At 42.4% G+C, this 24,429-nt stretch overlaps 1 pseudogene; it reads right to left on the minus strand.

Annotated features, from left to right (window-relative positions):
- The window catches only part of LOC140036309 (uncharacterized), a 123,552-nt pseudogene that overhangs the window by 89,088 nt on the left and 10,035 nt on the right, over positions 1-24,429 (minus strand).

A 24,429-nucleotide genomic window follows, 5' to 3' on the forward strand; every position in this document is an offset into this window, starting at 1 on the left:
AAACTTTTGAAATTTTTTTTTCCTTTTTGTAGTCTTGGATACAAGATGTAATCCGTGATTGATTTTGGCAATAAACTTCGGACTTTCTTTCTTGTTTTTCGTTTCTTTTTTTTTTTTGACTTATACGAACAACACAACACAAGCTTGGCCGATTGGACTATTTTCCGGATTTGGTTCAGCCAATTCACACGCACAAGGAATCTTCAAGAACTTCAAGATCCTTCAAGAACTTTCAAGGAAGTTATCAAGAACTTCAAGAATTTCAAGATTGTGGTCGAGAAACTCAAGATTCTTGTAGGTTCTCTCAAGATTCACAAATACCAACAAGTTTCACCACAATTCAGATTTGAAAAACCAAGTAAACAAGTTGGATAACTCAAAACAATGATACCAGAAATTATGGACAGCAATAGACAAGCCAACGATGGAATTCAAGGCACTATGGACGGAACTAGAAGACGCACTTGGACAGATTTGTGGACACAATTATGGGGAGATTCAAGACAACGAACCAACACAAGAACGGACAGAATATTGACGACTCGCGACAGGGTACAAACACGGACAGAAATTCGGCGCAACAAGGGAATAAACTCGGACAGATTTGACACATAAGTAAAATCCAACTACGGCCCGATTGCAAAACACAATGATTGAACACAAAACGGACAGAAATTGACGACGCCAATGGCAAAACAACTTCGGACAGATTTGTGAACAACGAAGAAACAACTAGCGATGCAACAAACAAACAAGACAGCGGAAAAATAGGAACCCTAAAACGAACTAGACAAGAACAAGTACGAGGATATAACGACTTGATACCTCAACCAGCTCTGAAGCCAACTGATACGTTCCTCGGTCAACTCGTTCCGAGACACGTAGCACGATTGCCCAAGGACCTAGAGGGATACTCAACCGTTTGGATTACGGAACCTAGAACCAAGAGGGACGACTCAACTCGATTCAAGGCGGTAGAACGGCGACTCCAATTGAGGTGGTTACTCAAGTAGATAGGCCGGATGAACAACCAAGGACGTCACGCGTGATTGCTCAAATAACCCTTGCCAAGCAAGTAGGAATGTACTCTCGAAATTGTAAGAGAACAAATTGAAATTTTATTATCAAAAGTGTCTAACCTTTGCTGGTACAAAAGGCGCCTTTTTATAGGCTAGAAACCTTTGTGGTCAAGGATTGGCGGCCCACCAACCTAAACTAGAAAAGGAGCTCGATCCACTCTTGAACATGAGTGGGCCGATTGTTTGACTCCAATAACTAATAAACTATTAATTAAAACACGACTAACAAACCAACTAACAACTAATGACTCGATAATGATCAAAACCAACTAACAACTCATACGACTAACAATGCTAACATTCCTAGTGCTCGGCCCAAGTAGCTAAGGCCGCGCTTGATGCTTCCTTGACTTGGATCAATGTGTAGATGCCTTGATTAGCAACTTCCAAGCCTTCAATGTTCCTATGGAAGCCTTGAGTCAAGGCCGCCATCCGTGCACACATCAGTCCCCTCCACTTGAGAAGGATTTGTCCTCAAATATGGATGGAAATGAATGATACTAGCAAGAGTTGGAGTACGAAACCTCAAATCTAATGCCACCACATATTGGCCCTCTTAGATTGAATGATACTTGCATACGTCATGATTATTATAATGCGGTGCACATGTCTCTTGGTCAGTTTGAAAATGCTCACAGCCAGCCAAGAAAAACTCATGGCTTTACTCCAATGACTCCTCGAAGATAACGCATATAGCTTCGGTTACATCTTTTTGGATCCTCCAAAATGCAACTGATATAATGAAGAGCACTTTGAACACGTTCAACTGCATTAGACTGATCATCACTTGGAACACTTGTTGCAAAAGGGTAAGAAGGCATAGGACAAGATTCAAGCGCAAGAACCCCCATTGAAACTCCATTACTCCTCCCAACAAGCAAAACAGACTCATGGGTGAAGTTAAATACCAATGGATCGTAAAGGGATACAACACTTAAGAGGCAAACTTCATGAAGATTCTGATACTCACCAATGGAGTTAGGGATGGAGCATGCCATGATCAACTCATTCTCTCCTTGCTTAACCTGCGACAAAGCAACTACTCCCGAAGGCAATGCCCTATCGAGTTCATCAACATTCAAGAGTACATGTTTGCAAATCATGAGTAATACAGGCTGATCAGAATTCACACATTTCCTAACTTCCTTAGCCTTGATTATCATGTTTTGCTTCCTAGTGCTTGATTTAATCAGTGTATGACCCTTGGCCGAATGCTCATTTGTGGAAGTGGAGCAATTTCCAGATTCGGCCGTCTTTTGTTTCCTCTTTTGTCGGTCTAAGTCACATTCTCGTTCCATTGTGCAAGAGAGTGTACTTATTAGATCTACCATCAAAAGTGACATGCTTATCAAATTGCCAGGGTCTTCCTAAAATTACATGGGTAGCATGCATGGGGACAACATCACAAACAACTTCGTCAATGTGGTTGCCAATGGAGAAAGGAAGACGTACCTGTTTGTAGACACGTACTTCACCATCTTCGCTTAGCCATTGTAGTCGGTACGGGTGTGGATGTCTAGTCGTTGGAAGTCCCAAGCTCTCTACCATGGGCAAACTTGCTACATTGGTGCAACTACTACCATCAATGATGAGACTGCACACTTTGTCACTTCCAACTCCCGAAAGAACAATTCGGTTGGAAACCTTTTGTACGGTTGGAAGGTAGGCTATTAAAGACCCACCCACGTTAGCCTTAACTTGCAAGCACAAGGTCAAGCTCGGATTTTCTGTTCAAACACACCCAAGGAAGGCAGTTTCGGATGTTTGTTCAAGACAATAGCAACTAGATGGAATCTCAACAACGTGACGCAATCAACCCTCCTCAGGCTCCCCCCCAATGGGTTACCCAAGATATTCCCTAGATAGAAGCAAAGACTCCAAGAAAGCCTTTCACCAATGCTCGAGAGTACAAGAAATTGTTCGCTAGACGGACGAAACAAATTTCCAAGAATCAAGAGGTTCAAGAACTTCAAGAAGTAGTAGTGGACCGAAACTTTTGAAATTTTTTTTTCCTTTTTGTAGTCTTGGATACAAGATGTAATCCGTGATTGATTTTGGCAATAAACTTCGGACTTTCTTTCTTGTTTTTCGTTTCTTTTTTTTTTTTGACTTATACGAACAACACAACACAAGCTTGGCCGATTGGACTATTTTCCGGATTTGGTTCAGCCAATTCACACGCACAAGGAATCTTCAAGAACTTCAAGATCCTTCAAGAACTTTCAAGGAAGTTATCAAGAACTTCAAGAATTTCAAGATTGTGGTCGAGAAACTCAAGATTCTTGTAGGTTCTCTCAAGATTCACAAATACCAACAAGTTTCACCACAATTCAGATTTGAAAAACCAAGTAAACAAGTTGGATAACTCAAAACAATGATACCAGAAATTATGGACAGCAATAGACAAGCCAACGATGGAATTCAAGGCACTATGGACGGAACTAGAAGACGCACTTGGACAGATTTGTGGACACAATTATGGGGAGATTCAAGACAACGAACCAACACAAGAACGGACAGAATATTGACGACTCGCGACAGGGTACAAACACGGACAGAAATTCGGCGCAACAAGGGAATAAACTCGGACAGATTTGACACATAAGTAAAATCCAACTACGGCCCGATTGCAAAACACAATGATTGAACACAAAACGGACAGAAATTGACGACGCCAATGGCAAAACAACTTCGGACAGATTTGTGAACAACGAAGAAACAACTAGCGATGCAACAAACAAACAAGACAGCGGAAAAATAGGAACCCTAAAACGAACTAGACAAGAACAAGTACGAGGATATAACGACTTGATACCTCAACCAGCTCTGAAGCCAACTGATACGTTCCTCGGTCAACTCGTTCCGAGACACGTAGCACGATTGCCCAAGGACCTAGAGGGATACTCAACCGTTTGGATTACGGAACCTAGAACCAAGAGGGACGACTCAACTCGATTCAAGGCGGTAGAACGGCGACTCCAATTGAGGTGGTTACTCAAGTAGATAGGCCGGATGAACAACCAAGGACGTCACGCGTGATTGCTCAAATAACCCTTGCCAAGCAAGTAGGAATGTACTCTCGAAATTGTAAGAGAACAAATTGAAATTTTATTATCAAAAGTGTCTAACCTTTGCTGGTACAAAAGGCGCCTTTTTATAGGCTAGAAACCTTTGTGGTCAAGGATTGGCGGCCCACCAACCTAAACTAGAAAAGGAGCTCGATCCACTCTTGAACATGAGTGGGCCGATTGTTTGACTCCAATAACTAATAAACTATTAATTAAAACACGACTAACAAACCAACTAACAACTAATGACTCGATAATGATCAAAACCAACTAACAACTCATACGACTAACAATGCTAACATTCCTAGTGCTCGGCCCAAGTAGCTAAGGCCGCGCTTGATGCTTCCTTGACTTGGATCAATGTGTAGATGCCTTGATTAGCAACTTCCAAGCCTTCAATGTTCCTATGGAAGCCTTGAGTCAAGGCCGCCATCCGTGCACACATCAGTCCCCTCCACTTGAGAAGGATTTGTCCTCAAATATGGATGGAAATGAATGATACTAGCAAGAGTTGGAGTACGAAACCTCAAATCTAATGCCACCACATATTGGCCCTCTTAGATTGAATGATACTTGCATACGTCATGATTATTATAATGCGGTGCACATGTCTCTTGGTCAGTTTGAAAATGCTCACAGCCAGCCAAGAAAAACTCATGGCTTTACTCCAATGACTCCTCGAAGATAACGCATATAGCTTCGGTTACATCTTTTTGGATCCTCCAAAATGCAACTGATATAATGAAGAGCACTTTGAACACGTTCAACTGCATTAGACTGATCATCACTTGGAACACTTGTTGCAAAAGGGTAAGAAGGCATAGGACAAGATTCAAGCGCAAGAACCCCCATTGAAACTCCATTACTCCTCCCAACAAGCAAAACAGACTCATGGGTGAAGTTAAATACCAATGGATCGTAAAGGGATACAACACTTAAGAGGCAAACTTCATGAAGATTCTGATACTCACCAATGGAGTTAGGGATGGAGCATGCCATGATCAACTCATTCTCTCCTTGCTTAACCTGCGACAAAGCAACTACTCCCGAAGGCAATGCCCTATCGAGTTCATCAACATTCAAGAGTACATGTTTGCAAATCATGAGTAATACAGGCTGATCAGAATTCACACATTTCCTAACTTCCTTAGCCTTGATTATCATGTTTTGCTTCCTAGTGCTTGATTTAATCAGTGTATGACCCTTGGCCGAATGCTCATTTGTGGAAGTGGAGCAATTTCCAGATTCGGCCGTCTTTTGTTTCCTCTTTTGTCGGTCTAAGTCACATTCTCGTTCCATTGTGCAAGAGAGTGTACTTATTAGATCTACCATCAAAAGTGACATGCTTATCAAATTGCCAGGGTCTTCCTAAAATTACATGGGTAGCATGCATGGGGACAACATCACAAACAACTTCGTCAATGTGGTTGCCAATGGAGAAAGGAAGACGTACCTGTTTGTAGACACGTACTTCACCATCTTCGCTTAGCCATTGTAGTCGGTACGGGTGTGGATGTCTAGTCGTTGGAAGTCCCAAGCTCTCTACCATGGGCAAACTTGCTACATTGGTGCAACTACTACCATCAATGATGAGACTGCACACTTTGTCACTTCCAACTCCCGAAAGAACAATTCGGTTGGAAACCTTTTGTACGGTTGGAAGGTAGGCTATTAAAGACCCACCCACGTTAGCCTTAACTTGCAAGCACAAGGTCAAGCTCGGATTTTCTGTTCAAACACACCCAAGGAAGGCAGTTTCGGATGTTTGTTCAAGACAATAGCAACTAGATGGAATCTCAACAACGTGACGCAATCAACCCTCCTCAGGCTCCCCCCCAATGGGTTACCCAAGATATTCCCTAGATAGAAGCAAAGACTCCAAGAAAGCCTTTCACCAATGCTCGAGAGTACAAGAAATTGTTCGCTAGACGGACGAAACAAATTTCCAAGAATCAAGAGGTTCAAGAACTTCAAGAAGTAGTAGTGGACCGAAACTTTTGAAATTTTTTTTTCCTTTTTGTAGTCTTGGATACAAGATGTAATCCGTGATTGATTTTGGCAATAAACTTCGGACTTTCTTTCTTGTTTTTCGTTTCTTTTTTTTTTTTGACTTATACGAACAACACAACACAAGCTTGGCCGATTGGACTATTTTCCGGATTTGGTTCAGCCAATTCACACGCACAAGGAATCTTCAAGAACTTCAAGATCCTTCAAGAACTTTCAAGGAAGTTATCAAGAACTTCAAGAATTTCAAGATTGTGGTCGAGAAACTCAAGATTCTTGTAGGTTCTCTCAAGATTCACAAATACCAACAAGTTTCACCACAATTCAGATTTGAAAAACCAAGTAAACAAGTTGGATAACTCAAAACAATGATACCAGAAATTATGGACAGCAATAGACAAGCCAACGATGGAATTCAAGGCACTATGGACGGAACTAGAAGACGCACTTGGACAGATTTGTGGACACAATTATGGGGAGATTCAAGACAACGAACCAACACAAGAACGGACAGAATATTGACGACTCGCGACAGGGTACAAACACGGACAGAAATTCGGCGCAACAAGGGAATAAACTCGGACAGATTTGACACATAAGTAAAATCCAACTACGGCCCGATTGCAAAACACAATGATTGAACACAAAACGGACAGAAATTGACGACGCCAATGGCAAAACAACTTCGGACAGATTTGTGAACAACGAAGAAACAACTAGCGATGCAACAAACAAACAAGACAGCGGAAAAATAGGAACCCTAAAACGAACTAGACAAGAACAAGTACGAGGATATAACGACTTGATACCTCAACCAGCTCTGAAGCCAACTGATACGTTCCTCGGTCAACTCGTTCCGAGACACGTAGCACGATTGCCCAAGGACCTAGAGGGATACTCAACCGTTTGGATTACGGAACCTAGAACCAAGAGGGACGACTCAACTCGATTCAAGGCGGTAGAACGGCGACTCCAATTGAGGTGGTTACTCAAGTAGATAGGCCGGATGAACAACCAAGGACGTCACGCGTGATTGCTCAAATAACCCTTGCCAAGCAAGTAGGAATGTACTCTCGAAATTGTAAGAGAACAAATTGAAATTTTATTATCAAAAGTGTCTAACCTTTGCTGGTACAAAAGGCGCCTTTTTATAGGCTAGAAACCTTTGTGGTCAAGGATTGGCGGCCCACCAACCTAAACTAGAAAAGGAGCTCGATCCACTCTTGAACATGAGTGGGCCGATTGTTTGACTCCAATAACTAATAAACTATTAATTAAAACACGACTAACAAACCAACTAACAACTAATGACTCGATAATGATCAAAACCAACTAACAACTCATACGACTAACAATGCTAACATTCCTAGTGCTCGGCCCAAGTAGCTAAGGCCGCGCTTGATGCTTCCTTGACTTGGATCAATGTGTAGATGCCTTGATTAGCAACTTCCAAGCCTTCAATGTTCCTATGGAAGCCTTGAGTCAAGGCCGCCATCCGTGCACACATCAGTCCCCTCCACTTGAGAAGGATTTGTCCTCAAATATGGATGGAAATGAATGATACTAGCAAGAGTTGGAGTACGAAACCTCAAATCTAATGCCACCACATATTGGCCCTCTTAGATTGAATGATACTTGCATACGTCATGATTATTATAATGCGGTGCACATGTCTCTTGGTCAGTTTGAAAATGCTCACAGCCAGCCAAGAAAAACTCATGGCTTTACTCCAATGACTCCTCGAAGATAACGCATATAGCTTCGGTTACATCTTTTTGGATCCTCCAAAATGCAACTGATATAATGAAGAGCACTTTGAACACGTTCAACTGCATTAGACTGATCATCACTTGGAACACTTGTTGCAAAAGGGTAAGAAGGCATAGGACAAGATTCAAGCGCAAGAACCCCCATTGAAACTCCATTACTCCTCCCAACAAGCAAAACAGACTCATGGGTGAAGTTAAATACCAATGGATCGTAAAGGGATACAACACTTAAGAGGCAAACTTCATGAAGATTCTGATACTCACCAATGGAGTTAGGGATGGAGCATGCCATGATCAACTCATTCTCTCCTTGCTTAACCTGCGACAAAGCAACTACTCCCGAAGGCAATGCCCTATCGAGTTCATCAACATTCAAGAGTACATGTTTGCAAATCATGAGTAATACAGGCTGATCAGAATTCACACATTTCCTAACTTCCTTAGCCTTGATTATCATGTTTTGCTTCCTAGTGCTTGATTTAATCAGTGTATGACCCTTGGCCGAATGCTCATTTGTGGAAGTGGAGCAATTTCCAGATTCGGCCGTCTTTTGTTTCCTCTTTTGTCGGTCTAAGTCACATTCTCGTTCCATTGTGCAAGAGAGTGTACTTATTAGATCTACCATCAAAAGTGACATGCTTATCAAATTGCCAGGGTCTTCCTAAAATTACATGGGTAGCATGCATGGGGACAACATCACAAACAACTTCGTCAATGTGGTTGCCAATGGAGAAAGGAAGACGTACCTGTTTGTAGACACGTACTTCACCATCTTCGCTTAGCCATTGTAGTCGGTACGGGTGTGGATGTCTAGTCGTTGGAAGTCCCAAGCTCTCTACCATGGGCAAACTTGCTACATTGGTGCAACTACTACCATCAATGATGAGACTGCACACTTTGTCACTTCCAACTCCCGAAAGAACAATTCGGTTGGAAACCTTTTGTACGGTTGGAAGGTAGGCTATTAAAGACCCACCCACGTTAGCCTTAACTTGCAAGCACAAGGTCAAGCTCGGATTTTCTGTTCAAACACACCCAAGGAAGGCAGTTTCGGATGTTTGTTCAAGACAATAGCAACTAGATGGAATCTCAACAACGTGACGCAATCAACCCTCCTCAGGCTCCCCCCCAATGGGTTACCCAAGATATTCCCTAGATAGAAGCAAAGACTCCAAGAAAGCCTTTCACCAATGCTCGAGAGTACAAGAAATTGTTCGCTAGACGGACGAAACAAATTTCCAAGAATCAAGAGGTTCAAGAACTTCAAGAAGTAGTAGTGGACCGAAACTTTTGAAATTTTTTTTTCCTTTTTGTAGTCTTGGATACAAGATGTAATCCGTGATTGATTTTGGCAATAAACTTCGGACTTTCTTTCTTGTTTTTCGTTTCTTTTTTTTTTTTGACTTATACGAACAACACAACACAAGCTTGGCCGATTGGACTATTTTCCGGATTTGGTTCAGCCAATTCACACGCACAAGGAATCTTCAAGAACTTCAAGATCCTTCAAGAACTTTCAAGGAAGTTATCAAGAACTTCAAGAATTTCAAGATTGTGGTCGAGAAACTCAAGATTCTTGTAGGTTCTCTCAAGATTCACAAATACCAACAAGTTTCACCACAATTCAGATTTGAAAAACCAAGTAAACAAGTTGGATAACTCAAAACAATGATACCAGAAATTATGGACAGCAATAGACAAGCCAACGATGGAATTCAAGGCACTATGGACGGAACTAGAAGACGCACTTGGACAGATTTGTGGACACAATTATGGGGAGATTCAAGACAACGAACCAACACAAGAACGGACAGAATATTGACGACTCGCGACAGGGTACAAACACGGACAGAAATTCGGCGCAACAAGGGAATAAACTCGGACAGATTTGACACATAAGTAAAATCCAACTACGGCCCGATTGCAAAACACAATGATTGAACACAAAACGGACAGAAATTGACGACGCCAATGGCAAAACAACTTCGGACAGATTTGTGAACAACGAAGAAACAACTAGCGATGCAACAAACAAACAAGACAGCGGAAAAATAGGAACCCTAAAACGAACTAGACAAGAACAAGTACGAGGATATAACGACTTGATACCTCAACCAGCTCTGAAGCCAACTGATACGTTCCTCGGTCAACTCGTTCCGAGACACGTAGCACGATTGCCCAAGGACCTAGAGGGATACTCAACCGTTTGGATTACGGAACCTAGAACCAAGAGGGACGACTCAACTCGATTCAAGGCGGTAGAACGGCGACTCCAATTGAGGTGGTTACTCAAGTAGATAGGCCGGATGAACAACCAAGGACGTCACGCGTGATTGCTCAAATAACCCTTGCCAAGCAAGTAGGAATGTACTCTCGAAATTGTAAGAGAACAAATTGAAATTTTATTATCAAAAGTGTCTAACCTTTGCTGGTACAAAAGGCGCCTTTTTATAGGCTAGAAACCTTTGTGGTCAAGGATTGGCGGCCCACCAACCTAAACTAGAAAAGGAGCTCGATCCACTCTTGAACATGAGTGGGCCGATTGTTTGACTCCAATAACTAATAAACTATTAATTAAAACACGACTAACAAACCAACTAACAACTAATGACTCGATAATGATCAAAACCAACTAACAACTCATACGACTAACAATGCTAACATTCCTAGTGCTCGGCCCAAGTAGCTAAGGCCGCGCTTGATGCTTCCTTGACTTGGATCAATGTGTAGATGCCTTGATTAGCAACTTCCAAGCCTTCAATGTTCCTATGGAAGCCTTGAGTCAAGGCCGCCATCCGTGCACACATCAGTCCCCTCCACTTGAGAAGGATTTGTCCTCAAATATGGATGGAAATGAATGATACTAGCAAGAGTTGGAGTACGAAACCTCAAATCTAATGCCACCACATATTGGCCCTCTTAGATTGAATGATACTTGCATACGTCATGATTATTATAATGCGGTGCACATGTCTCTTGGTCAGTTTGAAAATGCTCACAGCCAGCCAAGAAAAACTCATGGCTTTACTCCAATGACTCCTCGAAGATAACGCATATAGCTTCGGTTACATCTTTTTGGATCCTCCAAAATGCAACTGATATAATGAAGAGCACTTTGAACACGTTCAACTGCATTAGACTGATCATCACTTGGAACACTTGTTGCAAAAGGGTAAGAAGGCATAGGACAAGATTCAAGCGCAAGAACCCCCATTGAAACTCCATTACTCCTCCCAACAAGCAAAACAGACTCATGGGTGAAGTTAAATACCAATGGATCGTAAAGGGATACAACACTTAAGAGGCAAACTTCATGAAGATTCTGATACTCACCAATGGAGTTAGGGATGGAGCATGCCATGATCAACTCATTCTCTCCTTGCTTAACCTGCGACAAAGCAACTACTCCCGAAGGCAATGCCCTATCGAGTTCATCAACATTCAAGAGTACATGTTTGCAAATCATGAGTAATACAGGCTGATCAGAATTCACACATTTCCTAACTTCCTTAGCCTTGATTATCATGTTTTGCTTCCTAGTGCTTGATTTAATCAGTGTATGACCCTTGGCCGAATGCTCATTTGTGGAAGTGGAGCAATTTCCAGATTCGGCCGTCTTTTGTTTCCTCTTTTGTCGGTCTAAGTCACATTCTCGTTCCATTGTGCAAGAGAGTGTACTTATTAGATCTACCATCAAAAGTGACATGCTTATCAAATTGCCAGGGTCTTCCTAAAATTACATGGGTAGCATGCATGGGGACAACATCACAAACAACTTCGTCAATGTGGTTGCCAATGGAGAAAGGAAGACGTACCTGTTTGTAGACACGTACTTCACCATCTTCGCTTAGCCATTGTAGTCGGTACGGGTGTGGATGTCTAGTCGTTGGAAGTCCCAAGCTCTCTACCATGGGCAAACTTGCTACATTGGTGCAACTACTACCATCAATGATGAGACTGCACACTTTGTCACTTCCAACTCCCGAAAGAACAATTCGGTTGGAAACCTTTTGTACGGTTGGAAGGTAGGCTATTAAAGACCCACCCACGTTAGCCTTAACTTGCAAGCACAAGGTCAAGCTCGGATTTTCTGTTCAAACACACCCAAGGAAGGCAGTTTCGGATGTTTGTTCAAGACAATAGCAACTAGATGGAATCTCAACAACGTGACGCAATCAACCCTCCTCAGGCTCCCCCCCAATGGGTTACCCAAGATATTCCCTAGATAGAAGCAAAGACTCCAAGAAAGCCTTTCACCAATGCTCGAGAGTACAAGAAATTGTTCGCTAGACGGACGAAACAAATTTCCAAGAATCAAGAGGTTCAAGAACTTCAAGAAGTAGTAGTGGACCGAAACTTTTGAAATTTTTTTTTCCTTTTTGTAGTCTTGGATACAAGATGTAATCCGTGATTGATTTTGGCAATAAACTTCGGACTTTCTTTCTTGTTTTTCGTTTCTTTTTTTTTTTTGACTTATACGAACAACACAACACAAGCTTGGCCGATTGGACTATTTTCCGGATTTGGTTCAGCCAATTCACACGCACAAGGAATCTTCAAGAACTTCAAGATCCTTCAAGAACTTTCAAGGAAGTTATCAAGAACTTCAAGAATTTCAAGATTGTGGTCGAGAAACTCAAGATTCTTGTAGGTTCTCTCAAGATTCACAAATACCAACAAGTTTCACCACAATTCAGATTTGAAAAACCAAGTAAACAAGTTGGATAACTCAAAACAATGATACCAGAAATTATGGACAGCAATAGACAAGCCAACGATGGAATTCAAGGCACTATGGACGGAACTAGAAGACGCACTTGGACAGATTTGTGGACACAATTATGGGGAGATTCAAGACAACGAACCAACACAAGAACGGACAGAATATTGACGACTCGCGACAGGGTACAAACACGGACAGAAATTCGGCGCAACAAGGGAATAAACTCGGACAGATTTGACACATAAGTAAAATCCAACTACGGCCCGATTGCAAAACACAATGATTGAACACAAAACGGACAGAAATTGACGACGCCAATGGCAAAACAACTTCGGACAGATTTGTGAACAACGAAGAAACAACTAGCGATGCAACAAACAAACAAGACAGCGGAAAAATAGGAACCCTAAAACGAACTAGACAAGAACAAGTACGAGGATATAACGACTTGATACCTCAACCAGCTCTGAAGCCAACTGATACGTTCCTCGGTCAACTCGTTCCGAGACACGTAGCACGATTGCCCAAGGACCTAGAGGGATACTCAACCGTTTGGATTACGGAACCTAGAACCAAGAGGGACGACTCAACTCGATTCAAGGCGGTAGAACGGCGACTCCAATTGAGGTGGTTACTCAAGTAGATAGGCCGGATGAACAACCAAGGACGTCACGCGTGATTGCTCAAATAACCCTTGCCAAGCAAGTAGGAATGTACTCTCGAAATTGTAAGAGAACAAATTGAAATTTTATTATCAAAAGTGTCTAACCTTTGCTGGTACAAAAGGCGCCTTTTTATAGGCTAGAAACCTTTGTGGTCAAGGATTGGCGGCCCACCAACCTAAACTAGAAAAGGAGCTCGATCCACTCTTGAACATGAGTGGGCCGATTGTTTGACTCCAATAACTAATAAACTATTAATTAAAACACGACTAACAAACCAACTAACAACTAATGACTCGATAATGATCAAAACCAACTAACAACTCATACGACTAACAATGCTAACATTCCTAGTGCTCGGCCCAAGTAGCTAAGGCCGCGCTTGATGCTTCCTTGACTTGGATCAATGTGTAGATGCCTTGATTAGCAACTTCCAAGCCTTCAATGTTCCTATGGAAGCCTTGAGTCAAGGCCGCCATCCGTGCACACATCAGTCCCCTCCACTTGAGAAGGATTTGTCCTCAAATATGGATGGAAATGAATGATACTAGCAAGAGTTGGAGTACGAAACCTCAAATCTAATGCCACCACATATTGGCCCTCTTAGATTGAATGATACTTGCATACGTCATGATTATTATAATGCGGTGCACATGTCTCTTGGTCAGTTTGAAAATGCTCACAGCCAGCCAAGAAAAACTCATGGCTTTACTCCAATGACTCCTCGAAGATAACGCATATAGCTTCGGTTACATCTTTTTGGATCCTCCAAAATGCAACTGATATAATGAAGAGCACTTTGAACACGTTCAACTGCATTAGACTGATCATCACTTGGAACACTTGTTGCAAAAGGGTAAGAAGGCATAGGACAAGATTCAAGCGCAAGAACCCCCATTGAAACTCCATTACTCCTCCCAACAAGCAAAACAGACTCATGGGTGAAGTTAAATACCAATGGATCGTAAAGGGATACAACACTTAAGAGGCAAACTTCATGAAGATTCTGATACTCACCAATGGAGTTAGGGATGGAGCATGCCATGATCAACTCATTCTCTCCTTGCTTAACCTGCGACAAAGCAACTACTCCCGAAGGCAATGCCCTATCGAGTTCATCAACATTCAAGAGTACATGTTTGCAAATCATGAGTAATACAGGCTGATCAGAATTCACACATTTCCTAACTTCCTTAGCCTTGATTATCATGTTTTGCTTCCTAGTGCTTGATTTAATCAGTGTATGACCCTTGGCCGAATGCTCATTTGTGGAAGTGGAGCAATTTCCAGATTCGGCCGTCTTTTGTTTCCTCTTTTGTCGGTCTAAGTCACATTCTCGTTCCATTGTGCAAGAGAGTGTACTTATTAGATCTACCATCAAAAGTGACATGCTTATCAAATTGCCAGGGTCTTCCTAAAATTACATGGGTAGCATGCATGGGGACAACATCACAAACAACTTCGTCAATGTGGTTGCCAATGGAGAAAGGAAGACGTACCTGTTTGTAGACACGTACTTCACCATCTTCGCTTAGCCATTGTAGTCGGTACGGGTGTGGATGTCTAGTCGTTGGAAGTCCCAAGCTCTCTACCATGGGCAAACTTGCTACATTGGTGCAACTACTACCATCAATGATGAGACTGCACACTTTGTCACTTCCAACTCCCGAAAGAACAATTCGGTTGGAAACCTTTTGTACGGTTGGAAGGTAGGCTATTAAAGACCCACCCACGTTAGCCTTAACTTGCAAGCACAAGGTCAAGCTCGGATTTTCTGTTCAAACACACCCAAGGAAGGCAGTTTCGGATGTTTGTTCAAGACAATAGCAACTAGATGGAATCTCAACAACGTGACGCAATCAACCCTCCTCAGGCTCCCCCCCAATGGGTTACCCAAGATATTCCCTAGATAGAAGCAAAGACTCCAAGAAAGCCTTTCACCAATGCTCGAGAGTACAAGAAATTGTTCGCTAGACGGACGAAACAAATTTCCAAGAATCAAGAGGTTCAAGAACTTCAAGAAGTAGTAGTGGACCGAAACTTTTGAAATTTTTTTTTCCTTTTTGTAGTCTTGGATACAAGATGTAATCCGTGATTGATTTTGGCAATAAACTTCGGACTTTCTTTCTTGTTTTTCGTTTCTTTTTTTTTTTTGACTTATACGAACAACACAACACAAGCTTGGCCGATTGGACTATTTTCCGGATTTGGTTCAGCCAATTCACACGCACAAGGAATCTTCAAGAACTTCAAGATCCTTCAAGAACTTTCAAGGAAGTTATCAAGAACTTCAAGAATTTCAAGATTGTGGTCGAGAAACTCAAGATTCTTGTAGGTTCTCTCAAGATTCACAAATACCAACAAGTTTCACCACAATTCAGATTTGAAAAACCAAGTAAACAAGTTGGATAACTCAAAACAATGATACCAGAAATTATGGACAGCAATAGACAAGCCAACGATGGAATTCAAGGCACTATGGACGGAACTAGAAGACGCACTTGGACAGATTTGTGGACACAATTATGGGGAGATTCAAGACAACGAACCAACACAAGAACGGACAGAATATTGACGACTCGCGACAGGGTACAAACACGGACAGAAATTCGGCGCAACAAGGGAATAAACTCGGACAGATTTGACACATAAGTAAAATCCAACTACGGCCCGATTGCAAAACACAATGATTGAACACAAAACGGACAGAAATTGACGACGCCAATGGCAAAACAACTTCGGACAGATTTGTGAACAACGAAGAAACAACTAGCGATGCAACAAACAAACAAGACAGCGGAAAAATAGGAACCCTAAAACGAACTAGACAAGAACAAGTACGAGGATATAACGACTTGATACCTCAACCAGCTCTGAAGCCAACTGATACGTTCCTCGGTCAACTCGTTCCGAGACACGTAGCACGATTGCCCAAGGACCTAGAGGGATACTCAACCGTTTGGATTACGGAACCTAGAACCAAGAGGGACGACTCAACTCGATTCAAGGCGGTAGAACGGCGACTCCAATTGAGGTGGTTACTCAAGTAGATAGGCCGGATGAACAACCAAGGACGTCACGCGTGATTGCTCAAATAACCCTTGCCAAGCAAGTAGGAATGTACTCTCGAAATTGTAAGAGAACAAATTGAAATTTTATTATCAAAAGTGTCTAACCTTTGCTGGTACAAAAGGCGCCTTTTTATAGGCTAGAAACCTTTGTGGTCAAGGATTGGCGGCCCACCAACCTAAACTAGAAAAGGAGCTCGATCCACTCTTGAACATGAGTGGGCCGATTGTTTGACTCCAATAACTAATAAACTATTAATTAAAACACGACTAACAAACCAACTAACAACTAATGACTCGATAATGATCAAAACCAACTAACAACTCATACGACTAACAATGCTAACATTCCTAGTGCTCGGCCCAAGTAGCTAAGGCCGCGCTTGATGCTTCCTTGACTTGGATCAATGTGTAGATGCCTTGATTAGCAACTTCCAAGCCTTCAATGTTCCTATGGAAGCCTTGAGTCAAGGCCGCCATCCGTGCACACATCAGTCCCCTCCACTTGAGAAGGATTTGTCCTCAAATATGGATGGAAATGAATGATACTAGCAAGAGTTGGAGTACGAAACCTCAAATCTAATGCCACCACATATTGGCCCTCTTAGATTGAATGATACTTGCATACGTCATGATTATTATAATGCGGTGCACATGTCTCTTGGTCAGTTTGAAAATGCTCACAGCCAGCCAAGAAAAACTCATGGCTTTACTCCAATGACTCCTCGAAGATAACGCATATAGCTTCGGTTACATCTTTTTGGATCCTCCAAAATGCAACTGATATAATGAAGAGCACTTTGAACACGTTCAACTGCATTAGACTGATCATCACTTGGAACACTTGTTGCAAAAGGGTAAGAAGGCATAGGACAAGATTCAAGCGCAAGAACCCCCATTGAAACTCCATTACTCCTCCCAACAAGCAAAACAGACTCATGGGTGAAGTTAAATACCAATGGATCGTAAAGGGATACAACACTTAAGAGGCAAACTTCATGAAGATTCTGATACTCACCAATGGAGTTAGGGATGGAGCATGCCATGATCAACTCATTCTCTCCTTGCTTAACCTGCGACAAAGCAACTACTCCCGAAGGCAATGCCCTATCGAGTTCATCAACATTCAAGAGTACATGTTTGCAAATCATGAGTAATACAGGCTGATCAGAATTCACACATTTCCTAACTTCCTTAGCCTTGATTATCATGTTTTGCTTCCTAGTGCTTGATTTAATCAGTGTATGACCCTTGGCCGAATGCTCATTTGTGGAAGTGGAGCAATTTCCAGATTCGGCCGTCTTTTGTTTCCTCTTTTGTCGGTCTAAGTCACATTCTCGTTCCATTGTGCAAGAGAGTGTACTTATTAGATCTACCATCAAAAGTGACATGCTTATCAAATTGCCAGGGTCTTCCTAAAATTACATGGGTAGCATGCATGGGGACAACATCACAAACAACTTCGTCAATGTGGTTGCCAATGGAGAAAGGAAGACGTACCTGTTTGTAGACACGTACTTCACCATCTTCGCTTAGCCATTGTAGTCGGTACGGGTGTGGATGTCTAGTCGTTGGAAGTCCCAAGCTCTCTACCATGGGCAAACTTGCTACATTGGTGCAACTACTACCATCAATGATGAGACTGCACACTTTGTCACTTCCAACTCCCGAAAGAACAATTCGGTTGGAAACCTTTTGTACGGTTGGAAGGTAGGCTATTAAAGACCCACCCACGTTAGCCTTAACTTGCAAGCACAAGGTCAAGCTCGGATTTTCTGTTCAAACACACCCAAGGAAGGCAGTTTCGGATGTTTGTTCAAGACAATAGCAACTAGATGGAATCTCAACAACGTGACGCAATCAACCCTCCTCAGGCTCCCCCCCAATGGGTTACCCAAGATATTCCCTAGATAGAAGCAAAGACTCCAAGAAAGCCTTTCACCAATGCTCGAGAGTACAAGAAATTGTTCGCTAGACGGACGAAACAAATTTCCAAGAATCAAGAGGTTCAAGAACTTCAAGAAGTAGTAGTGGACCGAAACTTTTGAAATTTTTTTTTCCTTTTTGTAGTCTTGGATACAAGATGTAATCCGTGATTGATTTTGGCAATAAACTTCGGACTTTCTTTCTTGTTTTTCGTTTCTTTTTTTTTTTGACTTATACGAACAACACAACACAAGCTTGGCCGATTGGACTATTTTCCGGATTTGGTTCAGCCAATTCACACGCACAAGGAATCTTCAAGAACTTCAAGATCCTTCAAGAACTTTTCAAGGAAGTTATCAAGAACTTCAAGAATTTCAAGATTGTGGTCGAGAAACTCAAGATTCTTGTAGGTTCTCTCAAGATTCACAAATACCAACAAGTTTCACCACAATTCAGATTTGAAAAACCAAGTAAACAAGTTGGATAACTCAAAACAATGATACCAGAAATTATGGACAGCAATAGACAAGCCAACGATGGAATTCAAGGCACTATGGACGGAACTAGAAGACGCACTTGGACAGATTTGTGGACACAATTATGGGGAGATTCAAGACAACGAACCAACACAAGAACGGACAGAATATTGACGACTCGCGACAGGGTACAAACACGGACAGAAATTCGGCGCAACAAGGGAATAAACTCGGACAGATTTGACACATAAGTAAAATCCAACTACGGCCCGATTGCAAAACACAATGATTGAACACAAAACGGACAGAAATTGACGACGCCAATGGCAAAACAACTTCGGACAGATTTGTGAACAACGAAGAAACAACTAGCGATGCAACAAACAAACAAGACAGCGGAAAAATAGGAACCCTAAAACGAACTAGACAAGAACAAGTACGAGGATATAACGACTTGATACCTCAACCAGCTCTGAAGCCAACTGATACGTTCCTCGGTCAACTCGTTCCGAGACACGTAGCACGATTGCCCAAGGACCTAGAGGGATACTCAACCGTTTGGATTACGGAACCTAGAACCAAGAGGGACGACTCAACTCGATTCAAGGCGGTAGAACGGCGACTCCAATTGAGGTGGTTACTCAAGTAGATAGGCCGGATGAACAACCAAGGACGTCACGCGTGATTGCTCAAATAACCCTTGCCAAGCAAGTAGGAATGTACTCTCGAAATTGTAAGAGAACAAATTGAAATTTTATTATCAAAAGTGTCTAACCTTTGCTGGTACAAAAGGCGCCTTTTTATAGGCTAGAAACCTTTGTGGTCAAGGATTGGCGGCCCACCAACCTAAACTAGAAAAGGAGCTTGATCCACTCTTGAACATGAGTAGGCCTGATACGCTCCTCGATCCACGGTCGAGACACGTAGCACGTTTGCCCAAGGATCTAGCGGGGATGTCCTACGCTTGGTGTGCGGAACCTCTAACCAAACGGACAACACGATTTGATTTGAAGGTGGTAGACGACACTCCGATGAAGGTGAATACTCCAGGGGAATAGGTCGGATGAACAATCAAGGACAGGACGCGAGATTGCTCAATAACCCTTGCCAAGCAAGTTAAAAGGCTCGAATTCTCTTTGAAAGAAAACGAATGCACTGAGAATTTTATTCATCAAAAACTAAGTTTTAACCTTACAAGACTAGCCTATTTATAGGCTTAATGAAATAACAAAACCCTAAAGAAACCTAAAGGGGAGGTCGGCTACCTTGTCATCAAGGTGGGCCGGCCCATGCCTTCTACGAACAACGAATCCAACTAAATTGAAAACAATGACTAAGGCCCTACTCGGCCGCTTCGTAAGGAGGCCCACTGGGGTCTTCTTGGGCTTGGACCAAAGTGTAAGTTGCTTGATTGACCCTCTCCAAGCCTTCAATATCTCTATAGGCTCCATGTTGATCGTGGACAGCTCGAACAAGGGCTTGGAGTGATTCCTTGAAGAGCTTGGCCCGTGCACGTGTGACTGGGCCCAATGGAACTTGGACTGGGCCCTGGCCCTGGTTCACATCAGTCCCCTCCTCTTGAGAAGGATTTGCCCTCAAATCTGGATCCTCCTCACCAAGAAACGGGCTCAAGTCCGCGACATTGAAGGTCGCGCTAACATTGTACTCCCCAGGTAGCTCCAATTTGTATGCGTTGTCATTGACCCGTTGGAGTACACGAAAAGGTCCATCCCCTCTGGGGGATAATTTGCTTTGTCGCTGCTTGGGGAACCTCTCTTTGCGTAAGTGTAACCAAACCCAATCACCAGGCTCGAAAATCATTTTGCGGCGGTGCTTGTTAGCCTGCTGGGTGTATTGCTGAGTACGCCTTTCAATGTTTGCTCGAGCGGCTTCATGTAACCTGCGTACAAAATCGGCCTTCTTTTTCCCATCTAAGCTTGTGTGCTCAGAGGAAGGTAAGGGTACTAAATCAAGAGGGGTCAGCGGGTTAAAGCCATAAACAATCTCAAAAGGTGAGTAGTGTGTAGCACTGTGAACAACTCGATTGTAGGCGAATTCAACATGAGGCAAACACTCTTCCCAAGTCTTAAGATTCTTTTTAATCAATGCCCGAAGTAGTGTGCCGAGTGTGCGATTGACAACTTCAGTTTGTCCATCGCTTTGTGGATGACTGGTGGTGGAGAATAGTAACCGAGTGCCAAGTTTAGACCACAGAGTCTTCCAAAAGTAACTTAGGAATTTCACATCCCTATCACTAACAATGGTCCTAGGCATACCATGCAGACGGACAATTTCCTTGAAGAATAGAGTAGCAATATGAGATGCATCATCAGTTTTGTGACAGGGGATAAAATGAGCCATCTTAGAAAACCTATCAACCACCACAAATATAGAATCATTACCCCTTGGTGATCGAGGCAAACCTAGTATAAAGTCCATAGACAAGTCAACCCAGGGATGGTGAGGGATAGGTAACGGGGTATATAAGCCATGTGGGTTTGTCTTGGACTTAGCTTTGTGACAAGTAGCACACCTACCAACCATGCGTTCAACATCCCTACGCATATGGGGCCAGTAAAAGTGCTCTTGTAACATAGCCAGAGTCTTGGCAATGCCAAAGTGGCCCATGAGACCACTACTATGTGCCTCGCGAATCAAAAGATCACGAATGGAAGAGTTAGGCACACATAGTTTATCTACATGGAATAGGAATCCATCATGCAAAAAGTACTTTCCCTGTGGATTCTTAACACACACAGCATAGATAGCACCAAAGTCATGATCATTGGTGTAGAGGTCTTTCACCATTTCGAACCCAAGTAACTTGGCATCAAGACAGACAAGTAAGGAGTGTCTACGTGACAAAGCATCAGCGACCACATTCGTCTTGCCAGTCTTGTACTTAATCACATAGGAGAAGGTGTCAATGAAGCTTACCCATTTGGCATGGCGCTTGCTTAGCTTGGGTTGGCCTTTGAGGTACTTCAATGACTCGTGATCAGTGTGGATCACGAACTCCCGAGGCCGAAGGTAGTGTTGCCAGGTCTCCAAGGCCCTCACTAAGGCGTACAACTCCTTGTCGTACGTGGGGTAGTTCAGTGCAGCTCCTCCCAATTTCTCGATAAAGAAGGCACACGGCCTCTTGTCTTGCATGAGGACTGCTCCAATACCTACACCAGAAGCATCACAGTCAATTTCAAACGTCTTATTAAAGTTTGGTAATGCTAACACAGGTGCATGTGTGAGTGTGTCCTTAAGGGCGAGAAACGCTTGTTCTTGTGATTCCCCCCAATGGAACTTGTCATCCTTCTTTGTCACGGCGGTCAATGGGGCGGCAATAGTGCTAAAGTTTTTAACAAATCGCCGATAAAAACCCGCCAGTCCAAGAAAGCTGCGCACGTCAGGAACGGATGTGGGAGTTGGCCATTGTTCGATGGCCTCAATCTTGGATTTGTCTACCTTGATGCCCTGCGAACTTACCACATAGCCTAAAAACACAAGCTCGTTAGTAAAAAAGGTGCACTTCTTGAGGTTAGCGTATAGACGCGCCTGTCGAAGTGTCTCAAGAACTAATCGTACATGCTCCAAGTGCTCATGCTCACTACGACTATAGATCAGGATGTCATCAAAGTAAACAATGACAAATTTACCAATAAAGTGTCTCAACACATGGTTCATGAGTCGCATGAAGGTGCTAGGGGCATTTGTCAAGCCAAAAGGCATGACCAACCACTCATAGAGACCATGCTTGGTTTTGAAGGCTGTCTTCCACTCATCGCCTTCCTTCATCCTAATTTGATGATAACCACTCCGCAAGTCAATTTTGGTGAAAATAATAGCTCCATCGAGCTCATCAAGCATATCATCAAGTCTGGGAATGGGATGACGATATTTGACAGTGATAGCGTTCACAGCCCGACAGTCAGTGCACATGCGCCAAGTACCGTCCTTCTTGGGAACAAGTATCACAGGTACCGCGCAAGGGCTTAGACTTTCCTTAACCCAACCCTTACTTAAGAGGCCATCAACTTGCCTTTGAAGCTCCTTGGTCTCCTCAGGGCCCATGCGGTAAGCAGGTTTGTTGGGCAATGGTGCTCCAGGGATGAGGTCGATTTGGTGTTCAATTCCCCGAATGGGTGGTACACCGTCAGGGACCTCGTCAGGAAAAACATCTTCAAATTCCTGCAAAAGAGCAACTATGCTCGAGGGCAAAGCCTTGTCGAGCTCAGCAACATCTAAGAGCACATGCTTGCAAATCATGAGAAGTATAGGCTGATTAGAGTGCACCACTTTTCGAACATCTTTAGCCTTAATAATCATGTTGTGCTTGGGCGGAGCGGCCGGTGTTTTGTCGCGTATGCCCCTAGGTGTGCTCCCTTGACCCTTGGTTGGTGGCTCAGTCGTAGACGTCACTACAAGAAAATTGGTCATCAGTGACAACTTTTCTCTGTGACGAAAAAAAGTTGTCACAAAAGTGGATCCTTTATTGACGACTTTCTAACTCGTCACAAACCTCTAATGGGAGCCAACTCATTTGTGACGACTTTTCTAAGTCGTCACTAGTAAATTCCCGCCAAGATTTAGGAAGAGCGCGGGAGTGTTTAGAACACACAATAGTGACGACATTAAGAACATCATCACTATTGCTTGGCTTATTTACGGACGACTTTTTGTTGTCGTCACTGATCACTAAAAAAAAAGTTATTAGTGACAACATTTTGTAGTGATGACAATAGGTCGTCACAAAAGGAGCTTCTTTAGTCGCGACACCTAAAGTTGTCACAATTGCATCAAAGCAACTAAATGTTTAGTGACGACCCGTTATTTTCGTCACAAACTACACTGCAAGAAATATGGTCATTAGTGACAACATTTTTTAGTGACGACAAAAGTCGTCACAAAACGTGGTTGTTTAGTGACGACAAGGAAAGTTGTCATAATTGCTCAAAGCAACTAAGTCTTCAGTGACGACCTTGAAAAAGTTGTCACTAAAATGCTCTATATAGTGACAACTTCTAATATCGTCACTGTCACTCTACCGATTCGGATTTAGTGACAAGAATTGATCGTCACTGTTTAAAGTACTTATTTCTAAGTCACTTTCATTAATTCTACTGTGCCACCCTAACTTTTGCGATTTAGCCCCAAATGTTATAAAAAATTTCATTAATTCCATTATGATACCTTAACTTTTACAATTTAGCCCCATATGTAGTACACCGATTTCTTTAATTCTATTATTACTCCCTAACTTTTGTAATTTAGCCCCATATGTAATTCACCAATTTCATTAATTCTACTATGGCACTCTAACTTTTGCAATTTAACCCCCATATGTAATACACCAATTTTATTATTTCTATTATGGCACCCTAACTTTTACAATTTAGCCCCTATTTTTTTATTAGGAAATTGCGAATGGTATCTTGATAAACTATGCATAAATATTTTATAATTTTCTCAAACTTAAGTAATAATTTGTTATAAACTCTAAAGATATATCTTTCATTACAATAGTTATAAGGCAGACAGGTCTTTTTATCAATGGAATAAGAAATTTATGCCAGATTTATCCTTTGTACTACATGCCAAGTAGTATTAGCAAAGGAATAACAAAGTACTACAAAGTAATTAACAAAATAGCCTTCAGG

Source organism: Coffea arabica, chromosome 2e (genome assembly GCF_036785885.1).
Source record: "Coffea arabica cultivar ET-39 chromosome 2e, Coffea Arabica ET-39 HiFi, whole genome shotgun sequence".
Taxonomy (NCBI): domain Eukaryota; kingdom Viridiplantae; phylum Streptophyta; class Magnoliopsida; order Gentianales; family Rubiaceae; genus Coffea; species Coffea arabica.